The sequence below is a fragment of the Rattus norvegicus genome, chromosome 18 (genome assembly GCF_021556685.1).
Source record: "Rattus norvegicus strain SHRSP/BbbUtx chromosome 18, alternate assembly SHRSP_T2T, whole genome shotgun sequence".
Classification (NCBI taxonomy): Eukaryota; Metazoa; Chordata; class Mammalia; order Rodentia; family Muridae; genus Rattus; species Rattus norvegicus.
Window position 1 is genome coordinate 50,555,543 of NC_141551.1, and position 24,839 is coordinate 50,580,381.

Genomic DNA, 24,839 nt, shown 5'->3' on the forward strand with positions numbered 1-24,839 from the left:
GGTGTAACTTCTGTGGCCTGTGTACGTTTCCCTGCCAGGGCGCACTACGAATGTTTATTTCACAGGAAGTTAAATATACACATTCTGGTTAGCAAACCCAGCTACCTGTGTGTCCCAGGCTCACTGCGTTTGAGTCAGATGAGCAAACCCAGCCATCCTGCATCTGCCTGTTCAAAGCCCATTGTAGGTAAGCCAAGAAAGCGAATGCAGCCATGCTCTGACCTGAGTGTCCGGGCCTACTGCAGGTGCAACAGAAGACAGGAATGCTGTGCGTGGGTGTTTCAGCGTCTAGCGGGGGCAGTAGGTCTCTTGTTGTGGCGATCATTCACAAGGAACAAGCTTTGTGTTGACATAACACCACATTATTCACTTCAGTCCTTCAGGGATTGAGTGCTAGCTGTGTTATATAGACTTCTCCATGCTAATGTGATCAAATGATTTTTAAAATCTAATTTGCAAACAGGGAAAGAGCGAGATTTGCTGGCTAATAATAGCACTTGTCACTGATGAAGAACCCACTACAAATTCCCCAATGCACAGCCGTTCTGTCTGAACTGCATGTGGAGCCTGAATACATAGAATTACTAATTCCAGTTTATAGCAGAAGAAACTGAGACTATAGACAGCTTTGCATTGAGCTGGAAATCAAGCCTGCCTCAACTGAACCCCAAAGCCGTTGAATAACTGAGTCATATAAGGCCTGTGATCCCAATGAAGGGAAATAGAGACAGGGAAGGGAGCTGGGGTAAATCTTCAAAATCTCCCGCCCCATCCCAGCAACACTTACAAAAGAAAAGAGACAAAAGATGAGTGTGTGTCCTATATGGAACTGGCTCTGTATCCCTCTGAAGAAGTACCTTACCAGCTAAGCTCCCATCTATCCTGCCAAGCTGGGATCGTCAGAGCAGACTGGCAGAATGAATGGTTTAAAAGAGATGCCATCAACCAAAGAACTGCTTATGGAAAGATGCCCCAAATCTGGGTCCAAGTCCTCCTGCTCATTTTATCTCACAGAAGGTAGGTACTGCTGTCTGTCACCGTAATGCATGGCTACACTATTTGGGAAAACCACAGTTCTAATTAGATGAGCAAATAAATGTTCATTTCAATTTATTAATATAGCTGTAGGCCGTGTTACAATTCATCTCTGGGTTCTGAGACCAATCCATCTCGAGCTGGGAATCATTGTGGGGAAGTCACGGGTTTTAATAATGGATAAAGGCGGTGAATTATTCAAGCAGAAGGGAGCAAGCTTCACTCACGTCTTTAATTAACTGTGAGATGCTGGGCCGTCTCTGGTTTCCAAGTTTATCTGCATCAGAACTGTGGAACTTTCCTGAGCCATGGCTATGTCACGTTCAGGCCCATGCTGAGGTATCTGGAGGTAACTGGGGGTATCACACTGTCGCTGTCCTTTTATATTCTGCATTCTTCCTCTACTTAAACCTTACTTTTATGCAGCTCCTTGAAGCAATGAACACCTTTCTCGATAAAATCAACACTTTCATCCCACTGCACCTCAGAATAAGATTTCGACGTGTGAACATTCGAAATATTTCAATCCTGACATACATTTGGGATTTACTCGGTAAAGCAGAAATCCAGTTCTGGTTACTTCAGCTCACTGAACTGGGTTTAAAACAGTTTTTATTTTATTTTAGCTGCTTTAAATGACAGTGTAAAAACTTTTCAGTCTTCATTTGATGGGGCCTCAAACAAACTAAACCCACTGAGTGTGACTCGTATCCTTCCTGTGGGGCAAGGATGATATTCACAGACTTTGCCAAGTGCTCAAGGGGTTCCAGTAACTTGGAGCTGCCCAGAGCTGCCCACTAAGCCAACATGGCTTCACCTGGACCTTCAGAAGGGGGAAATATGAGTTGATAGACTGCCTCAGTGTAAATCAGTAATTTTGCTGTGAACACGTTAATAACATGCTTAGATAATTGATTCTCCTTCTCTGGATGATCTATTTTGCTATTACCTGCTACCATGAAAGTTTAAAAAAAAAGAAGTGCGCATGAACATTTATACAGCAATTTAGGCTGTGACAAGAGAATTTTTCTTTCAATTTTGTCACACTAGAGAGAAGGGAAGGATCCAGGGGCAGTCTGCGCTCACCACGTCTGGCTGAAATGGAATCACTATTTCTATAAATCAAAAGTCATGTTAAAAGCTCCGTGAAGCAAACAATGATGTATATGAATTAGCAGCCAGACAGGAGTCAATGCGAATCAAAGCAGCTTTACAAAGGTATTGACCTGCTCAGCTCTTCCTTAGGATGAATACATTTAAGCCTTTATCCCCTGGGCATTGTTGACCCAAATGAATCTATTCACTTTGAAACCAGACCTTAGTTGTGGCTAGAAATAAAATTGTATACACTGACCCAAATAGAATTTTTCCCCCAACTGGGCAACTCTGGATGTGGCCTGCAAACAACATTTGTTTTTTCCTGTGTAGCCATGTCCCAAAATTTGGAATCTCTCAGGCTATCAATGCAAATCTAATTTCTAAGAACTTGGCCCAATCCAATTGTGTGGATATCACAATTAATTTGTTTTCTTGTAGTCTTGGTTTAAATAGTCCTCAAGAGGCTGATTTCAGGGTAAGGGAGTGTTTGTTAACTTGAGAGTTTTACAAGGTAGCCCAGGCTGGCCTTGGACTGGAGAGCCTCCTACCCCAGCTTCTTGAGTGTTGCTGGAATTATGGGACTATAGTAAAGTGACTGACTCCATGTATATCAGTATCATGAATCTACTCTTCCACTGGACATTGATTATGTCATTATAAGCCATTCACACAGGCATTCTGTAAGAATTTACTGAATTAGTTAAAGCACACAAACATCCGATTATAAGGAAGTGACTATGAAAGTCAGGATGCCTATTTCTACAAAATCCCAGGTATCATTAAACATAAAGGGAAGCCATTTGATAAAATTTTGGTCATTCTGGTAGTCAGAGAGGGGTTCTTTGTGTCTCTTCTCTTCAAGGATATCACAAGCATCTAACTATATTTTTCCAAAGGGCCCATTGCAAATGACCTGGTCACGGCACTTAACATAGGGACTAGTGCTTATTAGAAAGACCATTGAGAACGTGGAAGTTATTCGTCTCTTACAGCCCATGAAAAGAGAGAATTGTAAATTAAAATGTCTACATAGGTTCAACAGTGCTCTTTCAGCCCTCCCCTCCCTTTGTCATGGAATAGTATTCAAGTGTGGGACGTTTCTCTCAAACATGTGTAAATCACACATTTAACCATGCTATATCCAGGAGCCCCAAACCAAAAGGACCAGACAGAGGAGGCAAAGGGGCATTCAACAGTGCTCTCGCAGTTTGTTAATGAAACATTTACTCAAGCAGTTTATATGGTTATAATAAAAGGGGGGCCCCCTCTTTCATGGCACCCTTTCATTTCCTAGCAGAATCTTTAAGAGGATTAATGGGGGAAGGTTGAGCTTATCCGTTGAGTCTCAGGATTGGTAATGCAGAGTTCTTAATAGATTGCCTCTGGATTTAGGATTACTGTGGTGCACATTCCTGCAGGCTTTCAATAGAATAGAAAGCAGTTTGTTTGCCCTCCTTCCAGGAGAAGGGCTATTGACTCTGAGATGAAATGACCCAAGACTCAGAATTTGTTCCAACCATTCCCTCCCATTTCTGACATTCCAAACCCTTGTGTATCTTGGACTCATATGCACACATTCTATCACTGGGGCGATGCAGATGAATTACCCATGCAAGTTTAATCACAACCAAGAGATGATTACAGTGTTCATCCGAAAGATCTGGTCTGCATAAAGGGAAATCTCCCAGAAGGCAGGGGTAGTTTTTAGAAGCCGTGCATTCTCCGTCCTTTTTCTGAAGCATTTCCTGGCAGTTCAGATGAACCAGGTATGCTGTGGGACACCAGAAATGAATTAAGTCGCCCTTTTCTTTTCCTGAGGAAGTTAGAGGCAGCCTTTGTTACCTATCTTCGAAGGAGTACAGTATGGATGGACCATGCTGCTTCCGTCCCGTGACTTCACGCTATTTTTAGCACAAGGAAGATGTTAGTTGTAACAGTGTACAATGGGCTAATCAGCCATAATGGAGCTCACACAGTTCCCCTTCACATGACGCTTATTATGTGACTTGAATGTAAACAGCTCTCTGCTCTGACAAAGATGGCAGTTTGCCATGATGGGATTCAGTCTTCCCTAAAGCTCAGCAAACATTGAATAGTAACAAGCCCAGAGATTCTGAAAAAAAAAAAAAAAAGACCAAAAACCCAAAAAGCCAACATTGTTTGAATTTATGTCATTTGCAGCCTTAGATAAAATTAATTTTTTTTTTTGGCGTTTCTACCCTTTCCTTCCTGTCTTCCTCCTCAAATTAGAGAGCATTCACACATGCCTGCTATCTGTGCATGAGAAATTATTCCTATTATTTCCCACCCACATTGAAAGAATCAACAAATCACATTTGTGTAAAGTCTTGAATGGCGACATCCCTCTGCATTTTACAGCCATTGTGAACTACGCGGAACTTGAGGCAATGACACCATGCTCGATCACAGAGAACCGAAGTCACTTGAAACCATGACAGAGACAGCCATATTGAAAATCACAACCAACGCCAGAGACAAGCTTATTGTTTTATCATTTCGTGTGTACCATTAGCAGATTCAATAGTTTGCTCTCAAAACAGATTTAGACCCATTTACTATAAAGCGAGTTATGGATGGCACGGCTTCCTGTGTTATTGTCGTCTCATGATTTCCAGCTACCGAGGTTTATTTTAAGTATTGTAAAATATGTATCACAGTGGCCCATCCACATAGTAAAAAATAATCTACTGGTATAAGGCCATTTATAGAAAAACTGACTGACAAGGACCCTCCCAGCCCAGGGCCACTCCTGGATGAAGATTTTCACCTTTTTAACCATTCCACTTCTTGTTTCTCTCTGGAGATTGCTTTTTGAATTCTAAGTAATAAGTTTACAGTTACATTTCTTCTTGGATTTATTCAACAAAGATTTATTGGATGCCTATTGTCATTCTATACTGTTCTTAGACCAAGACAACAGTGCAACAAAATAGATAAAAGTCCCCATCCTTGGAGTTCCCCATCTATTGTAGCAGTAAGGAAGGGAAATAGTAAACAATGTATATGAATAATTTATGTTCTATAAAAAAGCAAACGTGACTGTAGAAGAAATGAAACATGTGGAACAGGAGTCTGTGTTAACATAAGGTAGTTTCTGGGGATGTGCTTCAGTTGGTAGACTGTTTGCCTAACATACAACAAAGCCCTGGGTTCAGTCCCAGAAGGGCATAGAATGGAAATGTTGGCACATGTGTAATTCCAGTCCTCAGGAGAAGGCAGGAGGATCAGAAGAACATGAACTGAGACAGAAGTTAGTTCTCCAGAATCTTGGTCCTCCTCCCACCTTGAGGCATGCTCACCAAAGCAGGAAAGCCTTGTGGCTCATGAGGACACCCCTCACCCCTTTCTTCCACATATCAAATTGAAACTTGCAAAAATATTGAGATTAAGATGCCTATCATCTAAGGCCCTTCTTGAATGGTGCTCAGAGGTTGAGGAGAATATCAGGGAGATTTGAGCAGATAATACACTTAACCATACTGAAAATTTGTTGCATGGAAGGAAGACTAAGTAGGGTAAAGAGTGGAAGCAGATCATTTTAACGTCTTTATGGTGATGGAGGCATCCTAGTCAAAACAGACTAGGGGGTCACAGGAGTACGGGACTTAGTGACACTCCAGGATGCAGGGATGATTGTGTGCTTTTCTGATACACTGTAATACTTTACAGAATATTTGAGAATGTTTTTGTTTGTTTGTTTGTTTGCTTGTTTGTTGAGTGGGTACTATTAACATGATAAAATAGGCCATGAAGGTAATGAGATTCATATCAAAAATTTGGCTATAGTAATGTTAAATTCAATATTCCTTTGAGTCACTGATAAGTTGAGTTACAGTTTAGAGACAGGAGAAGTCTAGATTTCATGTTTACATTTTGATCATCAGTCTGGGTGTAGTGGCACACACCTTTAATCCCAGTACTTGGGAACCAAAAGCAAGTGGATCTCTAATGTCAAGGTCTGCCTGGTTACAGAGTGAGTTCCAGGACAGCTAGGGCTATGTAGAGAGAGTCTGTCTCAAAACAAAGAACATTTTGATCACTAGAATTAGTACATGGTACTACTGTCACGAGTAGATAAACTCCATCAGGCTGAAAGGAGAAATCCAAAGTGTCATGACATGCTCCCACATTACGAGTGTCTGATGGAAAGGCCTACCAGGAGTACTAATAAATGAGAACGGTAGAATAAAAGGGATGAAGTCAAGCTAACTGTGCATGCCTGCCTTCTATGATTCCCAAAAATATAGCCTTAATAGAGAAGAATTATGACTGAAAATGGAGATCCTACTGCAAAGTTGAAGCTAACAGTAGCAGGATCACTCATGTAGAAAATCTAAAATAGAATTGATATGGTTGTCACCCTAGTAGTAATAATCTTGGGAAGAGAAGCATTTTAAACAATGTAAGGCAGATCTATAATGTTGATTCAAGCCAGGATGTGAATTGTAAGAGAAGTAAACTCAAACTTATTTTAGCAAGCAGGCGAACAAATGAAATAAGTAAATCTGCACGTGGTGTTAGCTCTTTGTTATCTGTTGTTCCAGTGCTGGATAATTTTTTAGTAAGCTTGGCACAGGCTAGAGTGATTTGGGAGAGAGAACCTCAATGAAGAAACTGCCACCATCCAGATTGCCTTCAGGCAAGCCTATGGGGCAATTTCTTGAGGGAGGACCCAACTCATTTTGGGTAGCCCTGGGAAGGTAGTCTCCTGATGTGTAAAAAAGCAGGCAAGGTGGCTGAAGAGATGGCTGAGTGGTTAAGGCTATATAATATTCTTGCTAATGGCCTGAATTTGATTCCCAGGACTCATAACAGGTGACTTATAACTGCCTGAAACCCCAGCTCCAGGGGGACCTGACACCTCTGACCTCTGCGGGGACTTGCATTCATGTGCACATGCCTGCCCCCATTTACACATAATTAAGCAACATAATTTAACAAAGAAAACCAAAAGAATAAGAGATCAGGCAGAAGAGCCACAAGGGACAAGCCAGTAAACAGTGTCCCTTCATATTCTCTATTTCAGTTCCTGCCTTCAGGTTCCTACCTTGAATGTCTTCATTGAAGGGATATGACTTGAGATATTATAAGAAGAAATAACCCCTTTCTCCTTGAGTTGATTTGAGCCATGGTGTTGTATCATAGCAATAGAAACCCCAACTAAATAGCCCTGTAACCAATCACCCCATAATGCAGTGACTGAAAACTACAAACAAGGATCACAATCTTGGTTCATTTGAATCAGGAATCTGTGAATTGGTTTTGCAGAATGTCTTTTCCTTCCACTCTCTTAGGCATTCATTCTCTTCACTAGGATTCCTGTCATCGTTGAGCTCCAACTGGAACATTTGATCCCAGGCCCAGTCCTGTGGTTGCTAACAAACTTCAGTTCCTAGCAGGCTGCTGACTTGAGAGATCTGGCTCTCTGACCTCAGCTCATTTCTGCAGTACATGATTCTAACTGTCATACTGCCAACAGCAAAGTATCTGTGGATATTTTTAGTATCAGAATGGGAAGAATGTTCCAGCCTAAAAATAAGGGAACCTTGCATCATGCCATAGGTCCTGCTTTACAGGAAGTAGACAGTGACACGCTGGTAAAATGTGCAAATCTTATTGAATGGACATATGTCCTAGAGAGGAAACATGAAAGAATCTGGGATAGAACAGGGAAATGAGAAGTTAAAAAAAGCCTTAACCTTGCGCTATCAAGAGGATCAGTGGGCAAAGACACCAAGCCTAAGGACCCCAATTTAATTCCCAGGACTCCTATGGTAGAAAGGGAAATCAGCTCTTTTGAACTGTCTTCTGATCTTACCATGCACACCTGGAATGGGAGTTACAGACAATTGTGAGCAGCCATGTGGGTGCTTGGAACTGAACCGGGTCTTCTGCAAGAGCAGCCAGGGCTCCTAACTGCTGAGCCATCTCTCCATCCCCTAGCCTAAGAATTATTAACAACTCTAGTTTGAAAGATGAAGAGTCTGCAAAAAAATGTCTCAGGGCTGGGGAGATGGCTTAGTTGGTAAAATTGCTTGACATATAGACATGGCGACCTGAGCTCAATCCTCAGCACCCATATGAGAAAGCTGTGCATATAATTCCAAAGCAGTATAATAAAATGTTGTGAGACCCCTCCTACTTCATTAGTAGGTATATTAAAAAAAAGTGTGATTGTTTGAAAATGCTTGGTCCAGGGAGTGGCACTATTACAAGGTGTGGCTTTGTTGGAATAGGTGTTTCACTCAGGGCATGGGCTTAAGACCCTCGTCCTAGCTGCCTGGAAGTCAGTATTTTCGTAGCAGCCTTCAGATGAAGAGGTAGATCTCTCAGGTCTTCCTGTACCATGCCTGCCTGGATGTTGCCATGCTCCCAACTTAATGACAATAAACTGAACCTCTGAACCTGTAAGCCAGCCCCAATTAAATGTTCTTATAAGAGTTGCCTTGGTCATGGTGTCTGTTCGCAGCAGTAAAACCCTAACTAAGACACTCAGCTTTATGACCTACTACATAATCATTGCGCTGCCATGTGGTTATATTGTCTTCAACAATAACCAGCAATATACTAGAAACTGGTTTTGGCTGAGATATTACTGTTGTTGCTGTTGTTGTTGTTGTTGACACAGGGTCCACTGTATAGCTTTGTTGGCCTGGAACTCATATGTATACCAGCCTAGTACACAGAGATCTGTGTGGCTGCAAGTTTGCCTCAACAAGCCACTCAGGGGAGGCAAAACAGAGTGATAGGGTCCCCAGCCAATGTCCTCCCAGATGAGAAAGAGTGAGGTCTGGGACTGATATTGTGGTTCTTTTAGCTGAGGACCGCAGAGAGTTGGAAACAGTGATCCTTGGGTCCATGCTTCCCCTAGAGTAGCAGGCAGGAAGAGGATGGTGGAGCCCACAATGGGACAGAGTTTGGGTCCAAGTGAGTGCTCAGAGCATGGGGAGACTGAACGAGTGAAGAAATCTCTGGGAGATTTTGGCAAGGTTCTTTACTATGAAGGCCTTCCCCCACCCACTTTCACCCATCCTTGATGAAGGAGACAGTCCTTGCTTGTCCAAACTGCTTTATTTTATGTCATATGTGAATGCAAATGTGTTACTCAGGGTGAACCAGGAATTAAATACCTTTTGTGTGAAGAAATGCTCAGGAAGGGCATCTCATTAGCTAAACACTTGGGGCCTATCCAGGTACCTCATTAGCATGGAGAACTCCAAGGTTTTATGCTATGTGACCAGTTGTCATGGCCCTCTCCGCGAGATGTCATGGTTACCTGTTCCAGGGCAGATAGAGCTTGGCAGGGAGCGCATTCCATGCCCACTGTTCTCAATTCTGAGATTCCCTGGGGTTGTGAACCTGCTTCAACCTTATCAGTTCTTCTGTCTGGTGGCACGGTCCATGCCCCACAGAGATCTGCCTTCCTCTGCCTCCCAAGTGTTGGCATTAAAGGCATATGCTAGGCTGAGATATTATTTATTTATACAACAAATAGCATGGGCCTTTCTAAATTTAGAAATCTAAATTATGATTTTATTACCCAGGCTTGCTATAAACTATATAGTACTTAATTTTTCACCATTGACAGGGCTAATTCATTCTGACAGATTTTAGGTTCAAGTGACAGGACTCCCAAGCAAATTCTGAAGTTGGCATACATTTTTTTTTCCTGCATTTCATCCCTTTCACAGCTGGAAGTTGTTTGAAGTGTCTGGAATATGAGAAATGCTGGGATAACAGTATTTCTAGGTGCTATGTGAATTGGTGAGCACTGTGATGTCATCTATGTAATGGATCAATTTGATGTTCTTTAGAAAGCCTAAGCAATCTCTTCAGGCTGCATCATGAGAGAGGGCAAAAGAGAGTTCAGTTCTTGACAATAGTGTAAACGCATACGAATTTCCTTTCTGTGTAAGTATAAACTATTTTTTTAAATCTTAATTGACTCAGAAAATAATGAGTGCTAGTTTCAAAGCAGAGATAAATGGGTGGGGTGCCTATTTAATATATTAAAGAGGACCCTGGCTACCAGTTCTCCTGGCTTCCCTCATTCCCTCCCTGTCACAGGGCTGTACAGGCTGCATACCTTGCCCCTCCCCTAAACTTCTCCAGCTCAGGGTATGGGCTGCCCTGTATAATTCAACCAGTTTGGTTACCCTTCTTCTTTGAACCTGTGGGCCTGCCTCCTCCTGTATGCTGTGCATGGTTCCCCTGTTCTCCCGTCTCCCTTCCCCTCCCCTTCTCCTCATCCGGCACAGCCCAGTCTGCTCATGTCCAATCCGGACTGTCCAGATGTCCCCGCCTCTGACTGTGCTCTCCCACATATCCATAATGAACTTTCTCCTCTATCCTACCTAGGAACAGTCATTTCCTTTCTTATTTCTTTTTTTTTCTTTCATTAAATGAGTTCTCTATATCTATAACTATAGACTACATAGCTGGAATGATATTACGTCCCCTTAGCAATGACAGTGCAAAATTGATTAGCAATTGTGGTTGGTCAACATCTGCCTGGAGATTTCATCAGTCTTTCTCAAGAAGTAACTTAGAGTCTGTAAGAGAGTGATTAGTGACAGGCGGAGATATGAAGGAGTTCATCATCCTTAGATTCTTTCTGTAAGAATGACAGTGAGTTGCGATGCAAATAAGAGAGAAGAATTAGACAGGTGACTCAGGGCAGGGCCCCAAACACGCCAGTTACAGAAATGTCCCTGGGTTTGGCCTGGCTTTAGGTCAAAACCCCCTTGAAAATATTGTGGCCTCTAATCACTGTTATCTAAATGATTTTAAGGTACTTTCTGCAGAGGGGACAACTCTCCAGTTCGGTTAGCCTGACCAGGCACCACTCCTCAAGGAAGCAGGTTTACATTAAGTCATGCTAAAGAGAATGGGAGGAATGCTACATCCTTTATTGAGATGATGTGCTTTTCCTTCTCAGAATCTCTGCCCTTAGTGCAATTATTTCAGAGCCACCATAAGGTGCTGTTGAGTCTGCCCATCTCTCTGAGTCCTGACTCAGAAAGTATAACTTACCCTTTTTCTATTCTTCCTCCTTTTCCTCCTCCTCCTCTGCCTCTTCCTCCTCCTTCTCCTCATCGTATTCTTCAAATACTGCCATACTTAACAATATTTTCTCTGGTGCTTTGGGATGTTTGTACTCTTTTGCAGAATCTCCCCTCCCTACCATGTGGCTCCCTTCAATACTAACTTTACTCAAATAGCCTCTCTCTCTCTCTCTCTCTCTCTCTCTCTCTCTCTCTCTCTCTCTTTCTCTCTCTCCCCTTCTCTCTCCCGCTTTCTCTAGTATTCCTTCTTAGAGCAGTTGCCTATATTTAGAATTTGATATGGTGGGATTTTTCTTTTAAAATTTAACAAAAACAAACACTAATATTTGACATTTTATTTCCTTGGATAAGATTTTGTTGCTGTTTTTCCCCCAATATAAGGAGGATTTTCGTCTCACACAGCTACCCAAAGTGCTCTGAGCTCTACCACTGAGCTATAGGTATAACTTTAGGTGTTTTTGATTTATTATCCTGACTAGAGTTGATAGCTAGACTAAGTATCATCCATTTGGCCTTCCACATCAATGGCTATTGCCCCACAGGCAAATGACTCAGGGTTTTGTTTTGTTTTCTTAGTAGGAAATTGGCTATCAAGTAGTCTTGTAAACATAGACTACATTGTGTAGCTGTACTTTGCAGAGAACTTCCTTATTTCTTGATTCATAGATAACCTCCCTCTACCAAGAAAAGCCACCGATGTTCTGTGTTTTCAAGTATCACTTGGACTCTAACTATTCTTGCAAGGTGTCTGGCTAGTCCTCTTACCGTGTTAATATATTCACTTGAATAAATGGCCACAGTTCCCTTTGGGGAGACACTAAACAGTGCTGTGTATATTTGTGAGTCTTATAGGGACTTCTCTTGTAGGACTCAACTACATTTTGGTCGTTGGGTTTGGATTTATGATCTTGACTAGGCAGACTTGATAGTGGGTCGTTTAAGACCCTCCCGTTTGTCCTACCACGTCAATAGCTCTTGTGCTATAAGCAAATGACTCACTGTTGGTTTTTGAAATCGCCTCTGAATACACAATGGCTTGGTTCAGGAACTGGACAAGTGGTCATGATGTATTTACGGAGGCAACTGGTCTCCAGCTCTTCTGCTTAAAAAGAATCATTGAGAGAAGTCCTGTGTTGGGTGCACATGGCTATGCTATTTATTGCCTTGTTCGGTCATTGGCTAAGGATGAACCCCCCACCCCACTCCACCCCACCCCCACACACATACAGAATAAAGACAAAATCAGACAAAAGCAAAAGTAGAGGCTGTCATCTATTACATTTTTGGTCAGAGGATTGCGCGTCCTTTCTGTAAAGGCAATCTGAGCTACACACTTCAGTGTCTGCCAAACAGCCACAGATTTGTAAATATTCCCTAAACACAAAAGTCTCAAAACAAATTTGAAAATGTGAAAGTAAGAGCAAAGAAATATAAAGGGTTAACATTTTAAATTCATACATTGTTGATACTTTCACATCATAGTACCAGTCTCTAACAAAAATGAGACATTCTATTATTAACAAATAAAATACGTAACCTGTCTATGTCACCTAGAATAAGCACTGAAATTGAAAAAATAAAACAAACTGATGGACATGAAACACACCCATACACATACACACACACCCCACACACCACAACCTAAAAATTATCAACCTTACAAGAAATCAGAGCAATGCACAGTGAAACAATAAATAAATATTAGTGTCTATTGCATTTCCAGGTTTTTGAGTTAAACATTTTAGTTTGCGTAAATGAATGCTGTTAGTGCTCTCATGCACATCTAGCAGAAATGTAAATTCATATTGCTACAAAAATAAATTTATCATAAAGTTTTAGGACTTACTCGAAACCAGTCCTTTACAGAATAATTCTACATCAAGAGTCTATCATAAGCAAATAATCAGAAATGGGGAAGGTTTGTGCGAATTTATGACTTATATATGAATATATTAATCTTAGTTTTATTTGTATATAAATAAAAAATGAAAAGCAACCACCCTCCCATAGTAGAAAGAGTTATATAAATTACATCATGTCTGTATGACGATGTAGTATACAAGCATTAAATGAAAGAGTGTGATGAGCTTTTAGTGCCAAGAGATGATGTTGATGGAAGAGGAAACGAACGTAAATCCATGGTGTATATGTTATCACCTCATGTATGAACAATTTCAAAGAAATGCATATGAAAAATATGACAAAATACAAACCTTAACTAGGGTGTCTTTGACTGAGTTTATTGTCTTTTTCTTCTGTCCTAAATGAATATTGCTAACAACTCCCTGTGGCCTTGGTGTGTTGTGTGCTTTTCTGCCTCTGTCTCTTCCTCAGTTCCCACCCGCCTTCACTGTGAGGTGAGTGGGTTTTTCTGGCTAGGCGTCTGCAGTGTGATTCTGTGCCAAGCTAGTTCAACCTGATATCAGATGTGGAGGACCCAATCTCCCACAAGATTCCTCTCATTTCATGCTGTTACAAGTTCTTAGGTTCCAAGTCATCTGGCCTTCTGATCAACTGGTTACAAATGTGAGGGTTCTCTCTACCTTCTTGGATTGTCTAATTTCCTAGAATGGCTCATAGAATTCGAGATAGTGTTATATTTAGGGTGACACTTTTCCTAAAAAAGGGTACATATCAAGACCAATGAAGAGATTTGTAGGTTGAGATCTGAGACAGTCCTTAACAAGAGCATGCCATGTCCCCTGGGTAAGTTCCCCTCCCAATGCACTGTGATTTGTCATCCATCTGGATGATCACTTGAGCTTCAGGTATCCATAGGTTTGTTGGGATTTCATCCTATGGATTTGACTGATGAAACCTTGGCCACATGACTGAAACCAGTCTTTGGTTTCTTCTTTCTTCTTCTGGGGTTAGGAAGTAAAGATGATTACACACAGTTTAAACCTCAAACTCTTTATACAAACAGTTGGTCTCCTGAGCATGGCCCACTCCAGTCCTAATTCTAGTTAGAGGCTCAGTATAGATTAAATTCATCAGTATAAATTAGATATGGAAAGAGGGACCTGCCATCAAAACTAAGTCACTTATCACTTGGGAAATTCTAAGATTTTAGAGGCATTTCCCCAGGAACCAAGGGAAAAAACCTAGCCACCTCTTTATCTATCTATCTATCTATCTATCTATCTATCTATCTATCTATCTATCTATCTATCTATCTATCTATCTATCTATCTATCCATCCATCCATCTATCTCTCTATCCATCCATCTATCTATCTATCTATCTATCTATCTATCTATCTATCTATCTATCTATCTATCTATCTATCTATCTATCTCTCTCTGCTCTGCTGTCCTTACACAAAGACTAGTACGTGTGCCAGATTGACAGTGGTGCCGCTGTGTGTCTGAAAGTTCAGCCCTACCGGTTATTAAGTAAATTATACAGTGTATTGCTATTTTCATTTTTAGTTTCAGGATGTTTGAACATTAGCTTTTAAAACATCACAATGTCTTCTCTTCAGCTCCTAAAAGAACTAGATATTTGTTTCTAAGCTGAGTGGTCAGTTCTCTCTAGTTGGCATGTTTGTGTGCCCAAGCCCAATATATCCCTACTTATTAGTTGAATCCCCAGGATCTAGTCTGTAGAAGTAATCAGATCATGAGAGTACCTTTCTAGTAAATAACTCATGCCCTTTAAAAAGCTTAAGGGAGGGGTTGCAGAGATATCTCAGTGGTTAAGAACACTGGCTATTCTTGCAGAGGACCTGGGTTCAATTCCCATCACCAACAAGGCAGTTTACCACTCTCTGTAACTCCAGTTCCAATGAATCAGGTACCCTCACACCAATATACATGTAGGCAAAACACCAATGAACATAAAAATAAAATCAAATAAGAAGCTAAAAATAAAAATCCAGTGACCCTTCCCACTACCCCAAAAAAGGAAGAGAACTTTCACCTGGCACCAAACCTATTTGTTTGTTACCTCCAGAACTCTAAGCAATAATGTATTTTATGGTAGAGAAATCATATCATCTTAAGAATTTTGTTAAGCAGCCTGAATGGACTGACATGCCATTTCTTGGTATTTTCATAATTGTGGTAGATTTTTATTCTTCACATTAATTATTATTGAATATACTTTGAAGTTCGTTTTGTATTTTCCTGTACTTGAAGCTAGCTCTTAGGAAACAGGAATTTCTGGATTCTGCTCAACAGGTATAATGAAGAATTATTTGATGCCTAAATTATTGAATGTATACTCTCTCTGAAAGTCATATTGGAACAAGTAGACATGCAGGTGTGAATCGTGGGAACTAGACCCCACTTCCAGGAGACTCAATCTAAGAAAGATGCTTTTATATGGAAGGTTCAGAATAAGTAACTCCACAGAGAGTGAGAGTAGATAAACATTTATTAAGGGCTGGGAAGAGGAGCAGATGAGGCGTACTGCTAGCTATTTTAGAAGTTTTATAATATTCTATAAATTAACTCTGGTCATAGTCACAAGGCTGTGAGAATGTACTTAAAACTGTTGAGTTTCTCATGTTAAATGTAGAAATTACATCGTTCAGTTTTAACTCAGTAAAGCCATCTGTAAAAAGACAATAATACTTGACACAGGACGTTTGAATGAGGGTGTGGACATAGCAGGGGCTTGATTTCTTTGAAGATCAGACTGATAAAACTTGCAGGAAACTGGATGAGAGGCACCAGAGAGTGTGAAAAGGAGGTGCTAACACCATGCATTTTTAACCTGCCTGCCATAAAGGGTGGAGCTGTTAATGGACTTGAGGAAGTCATGGAGGAACTTTGAACTTGAAGATTGCTGGAGGGGCCAGGTCACAGAAGAAAACCAAATGCCCCCCTTTAAATATGTTAATAAACTTGCTTCAACCTTGGCTCAGAAATTGTGGTGGTGTACTTGTTCTCTCCCTGTAGGATAAATACAGCCACGATTTCACTCATTTTCTATTTGCAAAGACTCATGTGTGGTCTTCAGGCCCACTGTGGTCTACTACTGGATCAGCAAGGGCCTCTCAAGCGCTTCCCATTCTATGCTGATCTTATCCTTACCCTCCACTGCCACCACTAAAACTGCTCTTCTTCAAGCATCTCTGGTTTCAGTAAGTTATTTATGTATCTACCACAAGCCAGAATCTTTCTTTATACTCCTCTCTACAGGATCACTGAATTCTGAGGATTTTATTTTCTACAATACCCCCTAAAGTCTCCATTCTATGCATTTTCATCAATGAGTTTGACATCCATTTTCACTGTCAGCTTAACTGGATTTAGAGTCACAGTGGAAATGCATCTCAGAGTATACCCATGAGGGTATTTCCAGAAATGTTTAACTGAAGAGAGATGACCCACCCTGAATGTGGGTGGCACTGTTGATGGGGTAAGGACTCAGACTGGATGCAAAAAAGCAGTGAACTGAGCATCAGCATTATCTCTTTCTGTGTCTTGTTGGTAAACAGAAGGTAACTAATCGCCTCCAGCTCATGCTACTGTGTCCTTCCCACCACAGTGAACCAGACCCTGGCACTGGGAACCCCTTCCTTCCTTAACTTGCTTTTGTCAGGTATTTCATCACTGCTGGAAGACAGGTATCTGACACAGTGAGCAATGTGACCCCATTCCCATCGTGTGACCATTCACAAAGCAGGCACATGTTCAATCAGCACTGAACCTGATTGAGCTGGAGTGTAACAGTCCCCACACATAGAGAATTTCTTTCCTCAAGGTACTGCCACCCACTTTTCTTTGTTTTCTACATCCTCTTTCTTTGAAATCCAACCATCTGTCCATGTTAATTCTCTTAGTCTGGAGCTCAGTTCATTTGCCAGCTCAAACATTTCAAAAATTGCTTCTCACCCATGAATTTAAGATCACACACCTACAAGCAGCATAAGTCAATGATTACAAAGTAAAACCTGTCTCCATGCTCAGTATTACAGTGCTCATTATAGAATTCTGTTCTTCCCAGAAACTCAGAATAGGATCTCATTTGTAAATGGAGTCTAGGGTCTTTGGAGATGTTACTAAATAAAAATGAGATACTAGAGTGGATCTTCACCTAATTTTGGAAGAGAAAATATCATGTGACATTCTAGTCAGACATTGTCAAGAGCACCAAGGATTAACAGCTTCCTTCCCACCAAGGCTCGGTAATGGGGGTAAATTGGGAGGATATTCTACAAGTTTCAGAGGAAGTATGGCCCTAACTAGCACCTTAATTTTTGAATTTTATTCAGAAACACCAGAAAGTAAATTTCCATCAAGACTGTGAAACTCTGAAACCACTGTGGTGGTGTGAATATGCTTGGCCCAGGAGAAGTGGCAATATTCAGAGGTGTGACCTTGGGGTAGGCGTGCCCTTGTTGGAGGAAGTGCATCACTGTGAGGAGTGGGCTTTGAGGTCCCATGCTCAAGCTCCACCCAAATGTGGAAGGGAACATCCTCCTAGCTGCCTGAAGAAGACAGTCTCCTTCTGGTTGCCTTTGGATCAAGATGTAAAACTGTTGGCTCATCCAGCACCATGTCTGTCTGCATGCTGCCATGCTTCCCAGCATGATGATGGATTGAACCTCTAGAACTGTAAGAAGCCCCAATTAAACGTTGTCCTTTACAAGTGTTGCCTTGATCATGGTGTCTGTTTATAGCAATGAAACCCTAACTAAGGCAGAAACTAATACAACTATCTAATTTAGTCCTTAAAAAAAAACACTAAAATCAAATATTGTTAATAAGTGGTTCCCCAGTTCCTCTTCTCTCAGTTCCTGATGACCATAGACCTACATTATAATTTCTTCAGTTCTGCCATAAACCACATTTATTCATTTCCCTGTCTTTATTTTTGGATCCTTTCTGCATCACGTTTCTCTGCATTATACCAGTTTATATGTCATTTATTCCCTACAGCACTGGCTCCAGATGAGAGCAGAGACTGTGCCTCAGATGACTCCTGCTCTTAGCATATATGGGGCATGCATAACAGGCTTTCTGGGTGATGAAGGGTCACCCCCTTTATCATTTATTCTCTCTTGTCTGCCTCAAGGCCTGGTTTCTAACTCATAGAGTTCTGAAATCATCTTGACTTTTGACATGTAAAATATGAATGGGCCCAGTGATACACACTTCAATAATCTGTGATCGAGATTGTATTTAAGAAATTATTCTGTGTATGGAGCCAGACTCTTAGCAGCATAAAATAATTCCCACGAGAAAGTGTAAGTGGTAAAAATTGTAAAGGCATAAGCACAATTTACTTTAGGAATACAGCATACTGAGAAAGACTTTCCAAGACATGGAGTTTTAAGAGAAGACAAATGATGCTGCTTGAAATTGTGACTTGACAAGTAAGTAAACCATGAATCATCCCAATGCTAGTAACTGGAACAATGGAGAACAGGTTCTGTAAAGAGATGTCACATTGTTTTCAGTGAAACAGGTCTTGGCCAATCATGGGTATGCTTGGTGAATGTTGGAACATGAAAACAATTCACATTATCTGAAAGGGTAGACACCTTTGTTTCTGATTTACTTAATTTTTAAAGACAACATGTTTTGGGGGAAAAAGATAGCTCAGATTAGTCAAAACATCATGTACCATTGCAGGAAACCACCATATAAACAGATATAGTATTTAAAACATTGCTTAGTGTGCAAAGATATGCATAATCGACTGAAAGTACTCCAGACATTCCTCAGCTTTGTGCATTAGCATTGCCCTGCATTTACAAATGAGCCTTTTCTTGGTAGGATGAAACTACTTTCCTGTAGATATGTCCTGATAGTCCCTGACACGGCAAGGCCAAGTCGTCTCTTTCCACCTGTATATGTTCCCTATTCCATATTAGGCAGAGCACAGCAAGAATTCTATCTTATAATGTCGGCTAAGGCATGACGGTCAAGCAATAGGAAATAGCAATACTGAATCTACTGGTTTTGTTCCCAAAACTGTAAGTGTTATGTGGACAGATAACTTGTTTTATTCACTGTTATTCCTCAATGTCTATGACAAGTCCTAGAATGTAGCAAGTCCTCAGCTAAGAGTTTTCTTAATAAATCAGGGAGCAATCCATTGCACTTTCAAAGACATTGCAAATATTATTCTATTAGTTGTCACCATGGTTTCCATCTGTTCTGACTTACATTCTAATACTTTTGTTAGTTTGAATTATATAAACACAAGACAAAAGACTTCTATTAATTTGCATTATATAAACTCAAGATAAAGACTTCTCAGAAGAATCACCTCTGAAGGCCAGGAGTAATGATGCTGTATGCAGTTCCAGCATTTGGGGAATTGTGGAAGGTGAATTGTGAGTTTGAGGCCAGCCTGAGCTACATAATGATTTCAAGGCTAGCCTGATCTAAACAGTGAGACTGTCTCAAACTTTTTGTCGAAGTGCTGAGAATTAAGAATAGGCTATATTAATTCATTAAGATAGGTCTATCATAGGATCCCACTAGACTGCCCTTCCTGAGTAAAAGCATGGACTTGAATAATGTCTTAGTTACAGTTTAATTGCAGTGAAGAGACACCATGACTAAGGCAACTCTTATAAAGGACAATATTTAACTGGGGCTGGTTTACAGTTGCAGAGGTTCAGTCCATTATCATCGTGGTGGGAGTCATGGCAACATGCAGGCAGACTGGTCATGGAAGAGCTTCAAATTCTAGACCTTGATCCAAAGGCAGTCAGGAGAAGGCTATCCTCAGCCAATAGCCAGGAGGAGGGTCTCTTCCACCTGGGTGGAACTTAAGCATAGGACCTCAAAGGCCACCCCACAGTGATGTACTTTATCCAGCAAGGCCACACCTCTCCAGCAAGGCCACATCTCCTACTAGTGCCACTTCCCATGGGCCAAGCATGTTCAAATCACCACAGATAGGTGAACTCCTCTGCATTGAGAAGCAGCCCTATTAAGGAACACACACACCTGTCAAACTGTAAAAGCAAAAGAATAATCTCTATAAAACTCTGCAATAAAAGGGGTTGCTTATTTTTCATAAGAAATAACAGCCGTCCTCCCTTTAGAGATCCCTGTAGCTCCTTCCTCAGATCTTGTCCTTTTGCATTTATTATGCAGCATCTAAATATACTTAATTTAAAAATGAGCAAGCATTTTATTTTATTAGAGTGTGTGTGTTGCAGGATATAGCATCTCACAGTTGTGTGTGGAGGTCGGAGGGCGGCTCTCATGAGTCTGTTTTCTCCTCTAACCTTATTGTGAGGAAGGGTCTCTGCCACACAACAGACTGGTTGATCCTTAAGCTTCCATGCAAGACCTCTGTTTCTATCCCTACTTCACAGAAGGATGCCAAGATGACAGAAGCACTTCACTGCCTCTGGCTTTTTATGTGTTTGGGAATTAAAATCAGGTCATCATTCTTGCATGGCAAGTGCTTTTACCTTCTGAATCTAGGGCTAGATATTTGCAACCTCTTCTCCCAGGCCTGAATAGTCACTGGAAGAAGTGAGACAGGTGCGCAACAACTCTGAGAGTTTCCTGACAGTACATGTCTGCACACCACTTCCTTCTATTTGAAGCAAAACGTCCAAGCCCTGTACAATTTCAGAAGATCTTATTTAGTATTTTCTATCCCAAGCAATATCCCTTCAGCGAGTTTCTGGATGCTATTTATCATACAGAGGTTTCGGGTCCAAGCATATCACTATCTGGAAGTGGGAAGGGAGGAGCGATGGAGGACTCAGAGCTAGCCTAGATTTCACAAGCGCCACAGAATCATCCTTATGATAAAACTGTTTATTCTTAAATATGTCCTCTCACCTCTAATTTACCCTGAGAGGCCAATCTCCTTGGTTCTCTGAGTTCAAAGGCTGTGACAGTATTGTGGAGGATTAAATGTTTGTCCCTTCTGTGATTCATGTTGAAATTTAATTAAGGGAATAGGACTTTTTTTTTTTTTTTGAGGCATTAGGCTTTTAGAGTGGGGTTGATGCTAACTAAGGATGGATGCCTTTGGTCTTTCCTGGTCTTTCCTGGCTGTTCTGTATGTTGATTCAGCAAAAAGTCACCTACAGGTTTGTTTCTGTGTCATGGACAGGCCTCCAGAACTGTGAGCCAATCCTTTTCCGTGTTCTGTTATAGCCTCAGCCAAAGCATAAAGACAGGTAGATGCCAGGGGGTGAAGGGGACAGTGCCAAGAAAGTGATGGGGGCCACTTGAATCCTGATGTCAGCAAAACATTATAGGGAGAGGTCAGTTCAGAAGTCTTCTCTTCACCTACCCACCCCCAAAGATATGTACTTGGGTAAGGCAATTTCTAAGCCTTAGGGGAGTCATGGGACCTGTGCATAGACATCCTATCAGGGATGTCTGCAACAGTTGCTTGAATATTTTAACAATATTTAAAGTATTCTTGCAAACAAGGTACTGTCATGATCCCACATTTACAAACATGGGGTTGAATTCTGTTTATAAGATCACACTCTTTATGAGAGGAAAAACCCATGTGGTACAATTTAAAATAAGCATTTGAAAAACTCAGTGGATCAAAGAAAGCCTCGGTCACATTGCTCCTGTAATGAAGCAATGACCCCCTTGGTGATGAGCAGAGGAAGAGGTGTTGGACTATACGTTTAATTATAGGAGAAACATTTAGACAGGCAAGTAAGTGTTCATGCACAGTTTTATTTCACAAGACAGAGATGACAATATTAGATTCTGTTGTCTTTTGGAAATTCTAATTTTGAATAAGTTATTTTTTCAGAACCTTGAACACTCTGTAAATATATATATTTAAAAGACTGCATGAGGCCAGGAGGATGGTTTAGAGGTAAAGAACACTGGATCCTCTTGTAGATAACCTGGATACAGACCTTAGCACCCACCTGGTGGCTCCCAGTGTAACTTTAATCATAGAGGGCATCTGATGCTTTTTTCTGGCCTCTGTGGGCACCGGGAAAACATCTGGTACACACATACTTACGTATAGGCAAAACATGCATGCATAGGAAATTTAAAAATATAAAACGTTTTGATAAAGAGTAATGTTTTCCCATACTATATTCTTTGAAACAAACAAAACAAAATCTTCCTTTTCTTATAGAAATAAGGTAAATAAAACAAAATGAGCTATTTCTGAAAAACTCAGGTCTCAGTCCCTCTAGATGCATAGAACCTGTCAGGGCTAGGTTGAAGGCTGGGTATGTGATGCTGCATGTGGCTGGAAAAAGGATGACTTTTTCTCTTTCTTCTTGATGGAGAAGTCCATGGAAAGAATTTGTGCCTGCAAGAACTTGTTGCTCTAAATGACACTTCATTTCTTTGTAGCTCAGTAGATGAGTGCTTATATCTCGTGGTTCATGTAGCCATGTACCAGCCCCAGTGTTTAGAAACGAAAAACTGTGAGTGCAATTCATCCTTTAGTGCATAAATGTTCTATGAAGAGTGGAACTTTGCATTTGGATGTTCATTCCTATTAAAATATCGCTATCTTGATAACAGGTTAAGAAATACTCCCCTCCCACTGCCCTTTCATATTTAGCCTCCATAAAACAGCTTAATGTGTGTAGTAGATGTAGAAAGTGAGGAGAAATGAAAGAGTAAGATTGTGCTATGTTGTGTAGCTCCCAAAGAGCTTGTGAGAACGTCATCATCTTTCTGTGGCATGACTAGCAAGACCCACCTGTAAATCTGCTTAATGGCCAGATCATGGGGAACGAGAGCGATCTTCAATTTTGCAGCAACACAAGTTACCTCAGAGGTCACTGAGGGATCAAATTAAGCAGAAGGGTAGAGTGTAATGGAATAACCAGGGGTTGATGGAGACGGCTAAGCAAAACATAGGGCAGCAAACTCAAGTCTCATTTGGTCTCTTCTCTGGGAGATGAGAGAAAGTGCTTTTTACCAGGCAAGTCAAAGGAACTGACTGAAAATGAAAATTTTCTACTTTTAAAAAATGTTCCTGAGTGGTAAATCCTTATCACTTTAAGGTACCATGTATTTCAGACACAGAGCCCAGACACTTGATCTAGAACTGAACCGAAGGCCTCATCCCTGCGGACCAATTTTCATGGTATCAGATAGGGCCATGCGATGTTCCAAAGGAGAAAAGCAATTACAGTTCTATCTAGTTATGATGCCTGTGAGCTACAACGATGACCATCATGTGACAATAACCCTAATGGAGCAGTAGTAGCATGTATACCTTGGAGGTAATTAATAGCACCACAGCTATTGGACTTAAGACCTACCCAACAAGGTCAAAATAATTTCTAAACTGAAAGGACAGAGGGCATTGCCAAAGAGGGGGCAGAAAGGTTGTAAAAGCCAGAGAGTTTTGGAGTTTGGTATGAGATTATGTGTCCTAGTACTACCAGAAAATAACACCCATGTCTCACCAACATGACTTGCCTAAGCATGAGTTGAGCAAAGGCAACAGTAGACCAAGTGGAAGGGAAAAAGCCCATGGGGCCTCTACTAATAACTACAGGCAGCCTAGGAATTCTGGGAGTGGGAGAAGTAGTCTTCTCTAGGGAAGATCTCACCTATTGGTTATCCAACCAAATAGTCTGGTGGGTGCACATGTGAATGACATTGTTCAGACTGAGCAGATTGTGCTTGGGAACATGTATATGTGTATATGTATATATGTGTACACATATGGGAATATGAGGGGTCAAGTCTTTGTGTGGTTTCCTGAGAGTTGACAGAATGTGAAAGATGTTCCTTCCATTAGGTTATCCTGGAAAATGTCAACTCCTTTGTAGAAACACTGTCATCTGAACTCGAAACTTAAACTAGAATGAAAAGAATCTTAGCTGGTAGACTTGTCCATATGTGCAAGATCACAACCTTGTTCTCTCTTAGAAAATTTTGGGAGGATGAAAGAAATTCCAGGAAAGTGTCAACATTTCCTGCTACTTGTATCAAGACAGTGGTTGGCCTCTGTTTAGTCATTTCTTTGGACTGTTTGGGCTGAGGAAGTTTCAATCCTCAGATGAGTTTACAAAGATTCCTACACTTGACGGAAATGGTACAAGCAAAGTTATCTTGCTTGTGGCAAGCATACCTATCTGCTTCCCATACGGTTCCTATACTCAAGGATACCCTCAACTCCTCTGACTCCACAGACATTGTACATTCATATTGTGCTGAACATGTGGGTTCAGTCAGGACTGTTTTGAACACTCAAAACAAGGTGAATTTTAAGATTCCTTATCTTTGTGGCATTGTAGGCTGCTTCTGGAAGTCCACTTAGAATGAGTCCATCATAGCATATAAAAGGACTTGTTTGTGGTTATAATAGAGAAAGGGGTAACACTGGAGGATTAAATTGAAAATCATTATCCCATTGGACTACTGCCAATGAGTAAGTTTTCAAAAACCCATCTTTTACAAGAAAACAACTCCGTCTTATGTAACTAAAGGAGGAAAGTGTGTTCTATGAAGACACTGAAAACCAGACATTCATTTTAAGGAGCTTTTCCACCCTTGACTAAAATAGTAGTATTTCTGGAAAATTTTCCAAAATAATGAAGAAAAATAATAAAATACAAAGTAATACAATCGAACTAAAAATAGGTCTGTTTTGGTTTTAGAAAAGCCTTAGCTATTTATAGTATTTCATAGGTCGATGACCTGAAGAATTTTAACAGTATTAAAACAAAAGCCCAAG

General features: G+C 40.8%; 1 long non-coding RNA gene across 1 annotated transcript; it reads left to right on the plus strand.

The window, feature by feature from the left end:
* Window positions 1–75: 75 nt before the first annotated feature.
* On the plus strand, window positions 76–17,824 carry LOC147999797 (uncharacterized). The gene is made up of 3 exons (XR_015642556.1): window positions 76–187; window positions 464–1,017; window positions 17,443–17,824. It is a non-coding gene; the product is annotated as an uncharacterized LOC147999797 (long non-coding RNA).
* Window positions 17,825–24,839: the final 7,015 nt, after the last annotated feature.